The 12,958-nt window shown below is 37.9% G+C and overlaps 1 pseudogene across 1 annotated transcript; it reads right to left on the bottom strand.

Annotated features, from left to right (window-relative positions):
• Positions 1–2,683: 2,683 nt before the first annotated feature.
• LOC308417106 (large ribosomal subunit protein eL20-like) lies at positions 2,684–3,206 on the bottom strand (annotated as a pseudogene). Its single transcript has one exon. The product of its transcript is annotated as a large ribosomal subunit protein eL20-like (transcript).
• Positions 3,207–12,958: the final 9,752 nt, after the last annotated feature.

Genomic DNA, 12,958 nt, shown 5'->3' with positions numbered 1-12,958 from the left:
TTTAGAGCTATTTGGGGCTAGTATCTACTTAGCAGTGATGCATAACATGTGTGTTCTTTTGTGACTGGGTTATCTCACTTAGGATGATAGCTTCTACTTCCATTCATTTTCCTAGGAATTTCATAAAGTCATTGCTTTAATAGATGAGTAGTACTCCATTATGCATCTGGACCACAATTTCTGAATTCATTACTCTGTTGAAGAAACTCTGGGCTCTTTCCAGCTTGTGACTATTATAAAGAAAAGAGTGCTTTGAACATGTTGGAGCATGTGTCCTTGTTAAATGTTGGAGCGTCTTTTGAGTCAATGCCCAGATGTCGTATAGCTGGGTCCTCAAGTAGTACTATGTCTGATTTTCTGAGCAATAGCCACACTTATTTTCATAATGGTTGTACCAGCTTGCCATCTCACCAACATGGGAGGAGTATTTTCCTTTTCTCATAACCTCACTATATTTGATGTCATCTGAGTTTTTCATCTTAGTCACTCTGGATGGTGTGAGGTGCAGTGTCAGGGTTGTTTTGGTTTGCATTTCCATGATAGTCAAGAATGCTGGGCATTTCTTTAGGTGCTTCTCAGCCATTTGATATCTCTCAGTTGAGAATTCTTTGTTTAGCTCTGTCTCTCACTTTGAACAGGATTATTTTATTCTCTGGAGTCTAACTTCCTGAGTTCTTTGTATATATTGGTTATTAGCCCTCTATCATATGTAAGATTAGTAAGATCTCTTTCCAATCTGTTGACTGCTATTTTGAACTATTGAAAAAGTCCCTTGCCTTACAGAAGCTTTGCTATTTTATAAGGTCCCATTTGTCATTTCTTGATCTTAGAGCATAAGCCATTGGTGTTCTGTTCAGGAAATTTTTCCCTGTGTCTGTGTATTCTAAGCTCTTCCCCACTTTTTTTTATTAGTTTCAGTGTACCTGGTTTTATGTGGAGGTCTTTCATCCATTTGGATTTCAAATTTGTACAAGGAGATAAGAATGGGTCAGTACACATTCTTCTGCATGCTGACTGCCACTTGAACCTGCATCATTTCTTGAAGATTTAGCTGGAGTCTTACCTCAAGTCTCACCACCATAATGATGTCAGTTTACCTTTTCAGTTTTCATAATAAAAAAGAAAAGACAACCATTTTAGAGAACCTGAGCTATGTTTGAACTCAGGTAAACTAACAGGCTGGCACATAGCATTAGCTTCCAATTTACACACACACACACACACACACACACACATACACACACACACACACCCCAATAAAAACAGAGCCTAGCTCAAGTCTCTATGCTATTACCCAATCTGAGTCTCCAGGTTACTAAGATAGCTGGTAAAATGGAGCATGCTACCTATGTCCTGCATGTGATTAATTTCTCTGTTAAGGTTTTTGGAAGTTCCTTAGTCTTCCATCTCTGCTGCACCATTGTTGATTTTCTTTCTTGCTCAGAGTGCTATACATGTGTTTCAGATGTGTCATTTGACATGTTTAATGACAACTATATTTTATTAGGAGGTACCCTCTTTGTCACTTAGTTCCCACTGTCTAAATTAATCAGTTTGTAATTTTCATTAATTCTGTATCCTGGTTCACCTGTGTCTTTCTTGTTATCCTTTCTTTCCTATTGTTATTTTTTTATGGTTCTATTATTTTCAACATTGGGAGTGCATTTCATTTTCTGTCTCTTTAGTATGCATCTGTCCTTAAATTTTGATCTAATTTACAATAGAAAATACATTTCTGTTTTTTCTATGTTCTAAAAAAATGTATGCTATAATTTTGTTTTTGTTTTTAATATATAAATATAGGGCTTTTGTTCTTTTTTAATGTTAGTTTAAAAATATTTAGGGCCATTATTTATTTTTCTGGTATTGATTACACCTGTTTTAGGCCTCTGCACCTGTAGAATTTTAAACTCATGGATCAGATACTGTTTCATGATGCTTCTTTTTCCAATCTATTAAACTCGCTTGTAAACTGGCTTATTTTAAACATAGATCATTCCGTGAATTAATATGGCAGATGGATTTCTTCTATTTGATAGTTCCTCAATAACCACACAGAGAGTCTAAGATGTATTAAAATTTCCTAAAGACAATCACTGAGCCACATTTACTCCATTCAGTCTTTCCACCTAGCCATGCTTCCTCCAAGACAATATCCCCATGTTGCTTACACTTTTGGTTGGGTTTTTTTTTTTTTTTTTTTTTGTTTTGTTTTGTTTTTGTGTGGGGGGGGGGTTGTTTTTGTTTTGGTTTTGGTGTTTGAATTTTTTTGTCATTTATTGTTTAAGTTTTCTTCTCTTGATCTTCCTGGACCTCAACAGGTAAACTTACATACTGCAAACCCTAGAAGACTGAATTCAGTTCCAGAAAACAATATAGCACATTCCCACAAATTCTCCTCTGGCTTCACATGCTGTGGCACATAAGTACTCATACACACACACACACACACACACACACACACACACACACAAATAAATGTAATTTTTAATTGTCCTAATATAAATTATCCAATGAACAAAAGACTTTTATTTCAGTCCCATAGAAGTATAAAAGTTTAATAAAGAAGACATTGATATAAAGTGGTTTCTTTTTTCTAAAATGCTCTACATGTTTGCTTACCCCCTATCTTATGAAGACATTCTTTGACAGTCTGAAGCTTTTATTCAGTGGATCTCTGAGTCTAGAAGAAGATGTCGGGCCTCTTGGTGGGGAAGCGTGGCTTGTAATGGCGCTGCAACACGCTGTGGGGCTATGGGAATTTAATCTTGGAGTCGTGGAACTGCTTGACAGCTGGCCGGCGACACTTGCAGCTGCAATCTCTTCTTCATGATTTGGATGGAGTGCACATGGGCACGGTGGCGAGCGCCCATATCCCAGAAGCACTGTGTGACTGCGCCAGCGGTGGTCAGGTCTCTGTACTCTCTGTACACATTGTGAGTGTCACTTCGGGAGTCATATCGCAGCCAGATGCCAAAGTCTATTACACTCAGGAGTGACTTCTCAAACACCTGCCCGCAGCACACAATCACCCTACTGACTTCTTCATCTTCTTCAGCTGCGACACAAAGTACCAGAAGCGGGACTTGTCAAATACATGATTATATGCAGAGATTCACATTCGGTACAGTGGTGGTGGGTGACATTTTGGGGATGACAAGGAGCCCCAGCACCTTGGACTCCCGAAGCGTGCCCGACACTTTCATGGCACAGCGTTCTGGTTCTCCGGCACTCACAAAAGGAAGAAGGCATGTTTTAATGTATGTGTCTACACACTTCAGACAAACCAGGAAAGGGCATCAAGTACAATTGTAGATGGTTATAAGCCACAATTCAGTCGCTGAGACTTGAACTCGGGACCTCTGAAAGAGCACTCAGTGCTAATAACCACTGAGTTGGAGAGATGGCTCAGACCATGAGTTCATTTAATATTAAGTCTAAGTAGCAAATTAATGAATGGGATGTACTTTTTACCTTTGCTAATCCCAATAACCACAGAGAGAAACCAAGATATATTTCAAGCTGTAATTCAATATCTGGGATATTATTGATCCTTAATCCTTTAAAACAATGTGGATACCTCCCAGTCACAATCCTATGATTCTTTTTTTTAACAACTTTATTTTACAAAACGAAGAGAAATGTACAGATTTTAAGCATTTTTGCATAAAATTATACAATACATATTTGTCAGTACTTGTTTTTTTTTTAAAGGTTTGATAGTGTGATAATGATCCCACCAGTAACAATGAGCATAAAGTACATGTAAAACAATATGCAACCTGGAAATAGTCAAAGTTTTCATGGTGTGTAAAGATTTTTTTTTTTTTACAATGAGCAGACAGTACATGTAATACAGGGTACAACCCGGAATTTGTCAATGTGTTCTTCGTATGTAAGGATTGAGCATGACGATTTTTTTTGTTGTTGTTTTGTTTTGTTTTGTTTTGTTTTTTGGACTTCATACATTCTGTGAGTTGTTTCTGAGGCAGTGTGAGCCTCTGGGGTTAGCATCCCACTATCAATGACTGCATATTATGTCTGTTCTTTTGTGAGTGGGTTACCTCACTCAGGATGATAATCTCTAGATGCTGCCATTTTCTTAAGAATTTGGTTAAGTCATTGTTTCTGGTGGCTGAGTAGTATTCCATTGTGTAAATGTACCACAATTTTTGTATCCATTCATTTACTGAAGAATATCTGGGTTCTTTCCAGCTTCTGGCTATTATAAATAGAGCCGCTATGAACATTGTGGTGCATATATCTTTGTTGTGTACTAAAGTGTCTCTGGGGTATATGCCCAGAAGTGGAATAGCTGGGTCTTCAGGTAGTACTATGTCCAATTTTCTGAGGTATCGTCAGACTGATTTCCAGAGTGGTTGTATTAGTTTGCAACCCCACCAACAGTGGAGAAGTGTTCCTCTTTCTCCGCAACCTCACCAGCATCTGTTGTCATCTGAGTTTTGGATCTTGGCGAATCTGACTGGTGTGAGGTTGAATCTCAGGGTTGTTTTGATTTGCATTTCCCTGATGGCTAAGGATGTCAAGCATTTCCTCAGATATTTCTCAGCCATTCGATATTCCTTAACTGAGAACGTTTTCTTTAGCTCTATGCCCCATTTTTAATAGGGTTATTTGATTCTCTAATGTCTAGCTTTTTGAGTTCTTTGTATACCTTGGATATTAGGCCTCTATCTGATGTGGAGTTGGTAAAGATCTTTTCCCATTCTGTTGGCTGCCGTTTTGTTTTCTTGACAATGTCCTTAGCCTTACAGAAACTTTGCAATCTCATTAAGTCCCACTTGTTAATCTTTGACCTTAGATCTTGAGCCAGTGGTGTTTTGTTCAGAAAATTTTCTCCTGTGCCTATGTGTTCTAAGGTTTTCCCTACTTTCTCATCTAATAGTTTCAGTGTATCTGATTTAATGTGGAGATCTTTGATCCACTTAAACTTGAGCTTTGTACAAGGAGACAAGAAAGGGTCAATTTTCATTCTTTTGCATGCTGAGTGCCAGTTGAACCAGCACTATTTGTTGAATAGGCTGTGCTTTTTCCATTGAATATTTATGGCTCCTTTGTCAAAAAATCAGGTGAACATATACATGAGGGCTGATTTCTGGATCTTCTATTCTATTCCATTGATCCACATGCCTATTTCTGTACCAGTACCATGCACTTTTCAGCACAATTGCCTTGTAATAGAGCTTAAGGTCAGGGATAGTGATTCCCACAGATGTTTTCTTATTGTTGAGGATGGATTTTGCTATTCTAGGTCTTTTGTTATTCCATATGAAATTGCACATTGATCTTTCCAGTTCCATGAAGAACTGGGTTGGAATTTTGATGGGGATTGCATTGAATCTGTATATTGCTTTTGGTAGGATGGCCATTTTTAAAATGTTGATCTTTCCAATCCATGAGTATGGGAGATCTTTCCATTTTCTGAGATCATCCTCAATTTCCTTCTTTAGAGGTTTGAAGTTCTTGTCATACAGGTCCTTCACTTGCTTAGTTAGAATCACACCAAGGTATTTCATAGTTTTTGGGACTTTTGTGAAGGGTATCCTTTCCCTAATTTCTTTCTCCACATGTTTGTCCTTTGAGTATAGGAAGGCTACTGATTTGTTTGAGTTAATTTTGTATCCGGCCACTTTGCTGAACTTGTTTATCAGGTGTAGGAGATCTCTGGTGGAATTTTTGGGGTCACTTAAGTACACCATCATGTCATTGGCAAAGAGTGATGTTTTTATCTCATCCTTTCCAATTTGTATCCCTTTGATCTCCTTTTGCTGTCTAATTGCTCCAGCCAGGACTTCCAGTCATATGTTGAAGAGGTAGGGGGAGAGTGGGCAGCCTTGTCGGGTCCCTGATTTTAGTGGGATTGCTTCAAGATTCTCGCCATTAAGTTTGATGTTGGCTGTTGGTTTGCTGTATATTGCTTTTATTATGTTTAAGTATGGACCTTGGATTCCTGTTCTTTCCAGGACTTTTAACATGAAGGGGTGTTGAATTTTGTCAAATGCTTTCTCAGCATCTAGTGAGATGACCATGTGATTTTGTTCTTTGAGTTTGTTTATATGGTGGATTACATTGATGGATTTCCTTATATTAAACCATCCCTGCATCCCAGGAATGAAGCCTACTTGGTCATGATGAATGATCGTTTTGATGTGTTTTTGGATTCGGTTTGCAAGGATTTTGTTGAGTATTTTTGCATCAATATTCATAAGTGAGATTGGTCTGAAGTTCTCTTTGCTTGTATGGTCTTTGTGTGGTTTAGGTACAAGGGTTATTGTAGCCTCAAAAAATGAGTTAGGTAGTATTCCATCTGATTCTATATTTTGGAATAGTTTGGAGAGTATTGGTGTTATATCCCCAATAAATGTCTGATAAAATTCTGCATTGAACCCGTCTGGATCTGGGCTTTTTTTGGTTGGGAGGATTTTGATGACTTCTTCCATGTCTTTAGGTGTTATAGGATTATATAGATGGTTTACTTGGTCCTGGTTTAATTTTAGTATCTTGTATATGTCTAGGAATTCGTCCATTTCCTCCAGATTTTCCAATTTTGTGGAGTATAAGTTTTTGTAGTAGGATCTGATGATTTCTTGAATTTCCTCAGTTTCAGTTGTTATGCCTCTACTTTCCTTTCTGATTTTGTTAATTTGGATACTCACTCTTTGCCCTCTAGTTAGTCTGGATAGGGGTTTATCAATCTTGTTGATTTTCTCAAAGGACCAAATCTTGGTTTTGTTGATTTTTTCAATGGTTCTTTTTGTTTCTATTTGGTCTATTTCTGCCCTAATTTTGATTATAGCTTGTCGTCTACTATTCTTGGGTATATCTGCTTCATTTTGTTCTAGGGCTTTTAGCTGTGCTGTCAGGTTGCTGATGTAAGCTCTCTCCAGTTTCTTTTTGGAGGCACTTAGGGCTATGAGTTTTCCACTCAGTACTGCTTTCATTGCATCCCATAGGTTTGAGTATGTTGTGTTTTCGTTTTCATTGAATTCTAAAAAACCTTAATTTCTTTCCTTATTTCTTCTTTGACCCTGCTATCATTTAACAGAGTGTTGTTTAGTTTCCATGTGTATGTGAGCTTTTTGTTGTCTTTGTTGTTGTTAAAGACCAGCCGTAGACCATGATGATCTGAGAAGATGCATGGGAGTATTTCAATCTTCTTCTATCGATTGAGGCTTGTTCTGTGTTCAATTATGTGGTCAATTTTCGAGAAGGTGCCATGGGGTGCTGAGAAGAAGGTGTATTCTTTTACTTTATGATGATATGTTCTGTATATATCTATTAATTCTAGTTGGTTCAAAGTCTCTGCTAGTTTTGCAGTGTTCTTATTCAGTTTCTGTTTCCATGATCTGTCCATTGGTGAGAGTGGGTTATTAAAGTCTCCCACTATTATTGTGTGGGGTAAAATGTATTTTTTGAGCTTTAGTAGGGTTTCTTTTATGAATGTGGGTGCTTTTTTATTTGGAGCATATATGTTAAGGATTGAGAGTTTCTCCTGACAGATTTCCCCGGTAATGAGTAAAAAGTGTCCTTCCTTATCTTTTTTGATAACTTTTGGTTGTACATTATTCAATATTAGAATAACCACTCCAGCTTGCTTCTGGGGGCTGTTTGCTTGGAAGTTTTTTTCCCATCCTTTTACTCTGAGATAGTGTCTGTCTTTGTCTCTGAGATGAGTTTCCTGTATGCAGCAAAAGGCTGGATTTTGTTCATGTATCCAGTCTGATAGCCTATGTCTCTTTATTGGGGAGTTGAGTCCATTTATGTTAATAGATATCAAGGATTAGTTGTTTCTGTTTCCTGCTATTATTGCTTTTGTGTGTTAAGTTGTGTCTGTGTCTTTTTCTTCTTTTGGTTTTCTTGTTTAGGAGTTTTCTTGTTTTCACTAGGCTGTATTTTCCCTCATTGTATTGGGTTTTCCACCTAAAATTCGCTGTAGTGCTGGGTTTGTTTTCAGATGTTGTGTAAATTTTGATTTGACTTGAAATATCTTCATCTCTTCATCTATGGTGATTGAGAGTTTTTCTGGGTATAGCAGCTTGGGCTGGCACTTGTGCTCTCTTAGGGTGTGCATGATGTCTGTCCAGGCTCTTCTAGCTTTCATAGTCTCTGTTGAGAAATTGGGTGTGATTCTGATTGGTCTGCCTTTATATGTTACCTGACATTTTTCCCTTATGCTTTTAGTATTCTTTCTTTGCTTTGGGCACTTGGTGTTTTTACTATTATGTGTCAGGAGGTATTTCTTTTCTGGTCCAACCTATTTGGAGTTCTGAAGGCTTCTTTTATGCTCGTGGTCATCTCATTCTTGAGGGTAGGGAAGTTTTTCTATGATTTTGTTGAAGATATTTACTGTGCCTCTTAGTTGATAATCTTCTCCCTCTTCTATTTCTATGATCCTTAGGTTCGGTCTTCTCATTGTTTCCTGGATTTTCTGGACATTTTCGGTTAGGAGCTTTTTGTTTTTTGCATCTTCTATGGCTGTTTTGTCTATGTTTATAATGTTGTCTTCTGCCCCCGAGATTCTCTCTTCCATCTCTTGCAATCTATTGGAAATGCTTGCTTCTGTGACTCCTGATTTCTTTTTTTGGTGTTCTACGTCTAGGGTTATCTCTTTTAGTGTTTTCTTTATTGTGTCAATTTCCGTTTTAAATTCCCTCTTCCATTCCTTCATCACTTTGGTTCTGTTTTCCTCTAGTTCTTTGAGTTCTTTGAGTGTTTTTCTTGTTTCCTCTTTAAAAGCTTCTGAATCTTTTTGCTTTTCCTCCCATTCTTGTTTAAGTATCTCTATCAGCATCTTGAGGTATGATTTCAGGTCTGCGTCTTCTTTTTCTGGAGTGTTTGGAATTCCGATGTTTGCTGTTATGGGAGAGCTGGGTTCTGGTGTTGCCAGGTTGTCTTGGTTTTCTTGGGATATACATTTTCGCTTTCCTCTTGCCATTTTGTTGTCAGTGATATGTTCTCGCCTTTCCCTTGTATCTACCTGGTCTGTGTCCCTGGATCTTCACTGGTCCAGATGGCAGATGGGCCAAGCCCTGTTCTGTGCCTAAGAGTCGCCAGGTGGAAACAGAAGTTCCAATGTTCTGTCCCTGGTCCCAGGATCAGGCAGGCGCGGGGGGGGGGGTGCGCTTTCTGTGCGCACTCCGCAGAGATCTCTCTGCTCCCTGGCTGCCTAGATCTCCTACTCACGAGTTTTTAAACCTTTAGGACCTCCTTATGATTCTTAAACATTATCATTTATCTGTCTCTTTGGACTTCATAATCCTTCCTCCCCGCTTTCTGTCTCTCTCTCTCTCTCTCCTTCTCTCTCTCTCTCTCTCTCTCTCTCTCTCTCTCTCTCTCTCTCTCTCTCTCTCTCTTTCCTCCTTCTGGTTAGTAGAAGTTTATGCCACACTCTCTCTTCTGCCCATGCATTGGGTGATCAGCACCCATTGACAAGGCAGAGAAGAAATAGGATTTACACAAACTTGAGACAGGAGATTTTACACATGAACATTACAATGCCGTGTCTAGATTTAAACAAGATATGAGGGCAGAAAAATCAGCAAGTAAATAACACAAGGTTAAATTTACACAGTGTACAAAACCTTAATACTACAAAATGGCAAAACTCATTGCCATGTTGATATTAGGGCAGTGATAAGAAAATTCAGTTCTTCTTATTTTAGGTCATCTTCTGTGTTCTTTAGGTGTCAAACTCCAGTCACATTCCTCAACTGTAAAGCCAAAACCCAGGTGAGCCAAGGCTTGCTCACCTTAGTTCAGTTACTATATTAACAAACTCAGGAGTCAGATGGCTGTGAAAGCCAAAACATATCCTCTACTGATGATATTTTGAGCATCATGTATACAAAACTAGAAAAAGAGACAGATACATGTGGTTTGGCAAATTTAGCCTGTGGTTTTAATTACAACACAAAGTGTCCCAGGGTGTTTCTGTGAAGGACAGAACAATAGTAACATTGAGGATTCTCAACCCTCCAGGGAATCCACTGTTTACACAACCCTTAGGAAGTCACCTAGAAATAGTTCCTCAAAGGAAAATAGTTAGAAGCAAGACCTAGGAGACTTGGAGTTTGTACTTACTTAGTGAAGTAAAATATGAAGGCATAATTAGAATACCGCTAAGACTCTTATGATCAGTATGGGCTTTGAGACCATTTTCCAAGAAGCCAGTGCTGACTTTAAGTCTCTCCCTCATGCAAGATCCTAGGTTCCTTCATGGAGGACACCTCCAACACAGTTTCTGCTCCATGTCTGCACTGAGGTAATTGGGAGGAAGCTGCTAATAGGTCTCATCTGCAGACTTATGTAGGGTTGACTGGAGATGGGGTGGAAGAAAGAGGATATGTTATTAGCCCTCCTATTTGTTCATACTTTTACTTATTGGGATGCTAGGACAATATTTTTTCATTCTTCTCCAAAATCTCAGCCTGAAAACTGGAATCCAAACTTTCCCTTTGAGATGAGCTCATCCTTTAAGAATCACATAGGCACTGAGGGCACAGAGACCATGCTTTCCAGTATTGCTCTCCCTTTGGTGTGGAAGGCTGATCTGCCTGGCTCTCTCCTTGCTCATATCAGCCTTCAGCTTTTCATTGCTTCCTTAAATTTGTTTACATTCCACTATCTCTCTGATGAATGGGAAGGAGTTGCAAGAACACTAAGTATATTGGTTTGGGGAGTTCATTGGGAATGTGCTTCTTACTCCTAAGCATTGTTGTCTGTGTAGGAGTTATGAATGAATCAACACAGCTGGTTCCAATCTCCTGATGACACTATGAAGAAGAGAGTCCAATTGCAACGATGATGTCTGTCCTAGTGCAGAAGAGGTAACAACCCTACTGCTTATGCATCACACTTTGATTTGATGTTTAAATATTCTTTTCATACACAACAGGCCTGACTAGCTGTTTCATGGCTCAACTTTGTTCAGTACTTACTCTGTTGTGGTGAAAATGTTGGCTGATATCCAGATGCTACATAAAAAACTATGAGCTTCCTGTTTGAATGTATATTGAATGCTGATATGTTGTAAGTGTGAGAGAGAGAGAGTGTGTGTGTGTGTGTGTTTTAATTGTTTGTGTGTGAGTGCGTGTGCAGAAGATTGTAAATAAATGATACTGATGTGTGTTCCTGTGTATGGAGAACTCTCATGTGAGCAGCTTTGTGGCTATGTGAGAGTCATTAAGACACACATGTATGACCTTATCAAAGAACAAATCAGTAACAAAACAGAGATGTCTAGATCCAGGTATGGTGACATAGACCTATAATCCCATCACCAGGGAAGGAAGGAGAGTCATGAGTTTGAGGATGATCATATCTACTGAGTTATATAAAAAAAATTAAAGGACATGTGGAAAGAGCTTTTATGGCAGTGTTACTAGGGCACAAAAGATATAATGACTTACTGCATTTCCCTTCAGAGGCAGCTTCCAGACTTGCAGAATTCTCTGGGTTTTCTTCCTCCTGCCTTTTCTCTACATATCAGGATTCTTGTCATCTCAGGCCCTTCTCCATCCCTTTAGCTTTTCTTTTCCTTCTTCTGTTTTCCTTACTCCTACTGGTTTTTCTTCAGGTTCTTTCCACAACAGACAGAGATGTCATTGTTGATTCCCTCAGGAAAGTTGATAGCCCTGTAGAATTTTTAGCATGTGAGGAAACATATACCTGGCCTTCTATGAAACATAAATGGCCCTGTCCTTCATAACCTGTCCTTTTTTCCTTATTACTCCACTGTCCTCTTTCCTGGTTTGATATTAGACCACATTTCCCCATATGTATGTCTATATACAAATTCTTCATTTCTTCAGGAGCCCACATGCTTAATGCAACAATTCCACTTTATTCAAGATTATACTATCCATGATCTTAGTCAACCACTGTTGAGCGCAATTGATGAATAGATCCATTTTGTCTTCAATGTTCAAAAGAGAAAGGTTATATTCACTTAATGTTCATTATACTCTGTTTTCATGACTCTTCTAATTCGTTAGTATTGTCAATGTTCTGCTTTACTTAACAAATAAGTTAATCTTTTCATATGTATGACTGTGTAGGAAATAACAGTTATAATAGTTAAAACTTACCACAGCCTGAAGCATTCACTGGGGGTTGGGGGTCTTAGAAAACATTCCCAGGAGATAAAGTAGTTCTGTGTGTACTGCAGTCTCTACTAGAATATCAAGTACCTGATCCTTGCTTGGTGTTGAAGTCATCACTGTGGTAGGACATCATATCTGCATCTGTACCATAGATACAAAATTAAATCTATATATGTATCATATATATATATATATATATATATATATATATATATATATATATCAGCTTGCTTTTTATTACAATGTTTGAATATGCGTATATGTGTTTGGGATTGGAGTGTTTGTGGGTGTGTGTGTTTGTGTGTGTGTGCTTGTGTGTGTGTGTGTATGTCAAAAATCTATTCCTGTGAAACACAGATGTATTAAACAATTTAATTAAGATAGTTGTAACATTATTATCTTTTCTATAATATAGTTTTCAGAAAAAATGCAAATTCCTATTAAGTTTTCATTTAATCTTTACATCTGTGTCATAGTTTTAGTATAATATAGATTTTATAAATTGACAAAAAAGAAATATCCAGGGCCATAAAAGTAAGGAACCAATTCACGTATATGAAACTCAGATGTCGGTACTCTTACTAATCATTTTTATACTATATAGATTCTATTTTATAAGAAAACTATGACTTATTTAACCTAATTATAAATTATAGTTTAGTTGATTCATAGTTACTTATGAGATACAAAATGCCAAACATTGATATTTTCAGGAGACAAAGGAACATTTGCTTTTATTGTTGTTTTTATTATTTTTTATTTAATCTTTTTTACAATCCAGATGTTATCCCCTTCCCAGTCCTCTGACAATTCCGCATCTCATTCCTCCTCACCTC

The sequence above is a fragment of the Micromys minutus genome (assembly GCF_963924665.1).
Source record: "Micromys minutus genome assembly, chromosome: 2".
NCBI lineage: Eukaryota > Metazoa > Chordata > Mammalia > Rodentia > Muridae > Micromys > Micromys minutus.
This window is presented reverse-complemented; position numbering and strand designations above follow the sequence as displayed.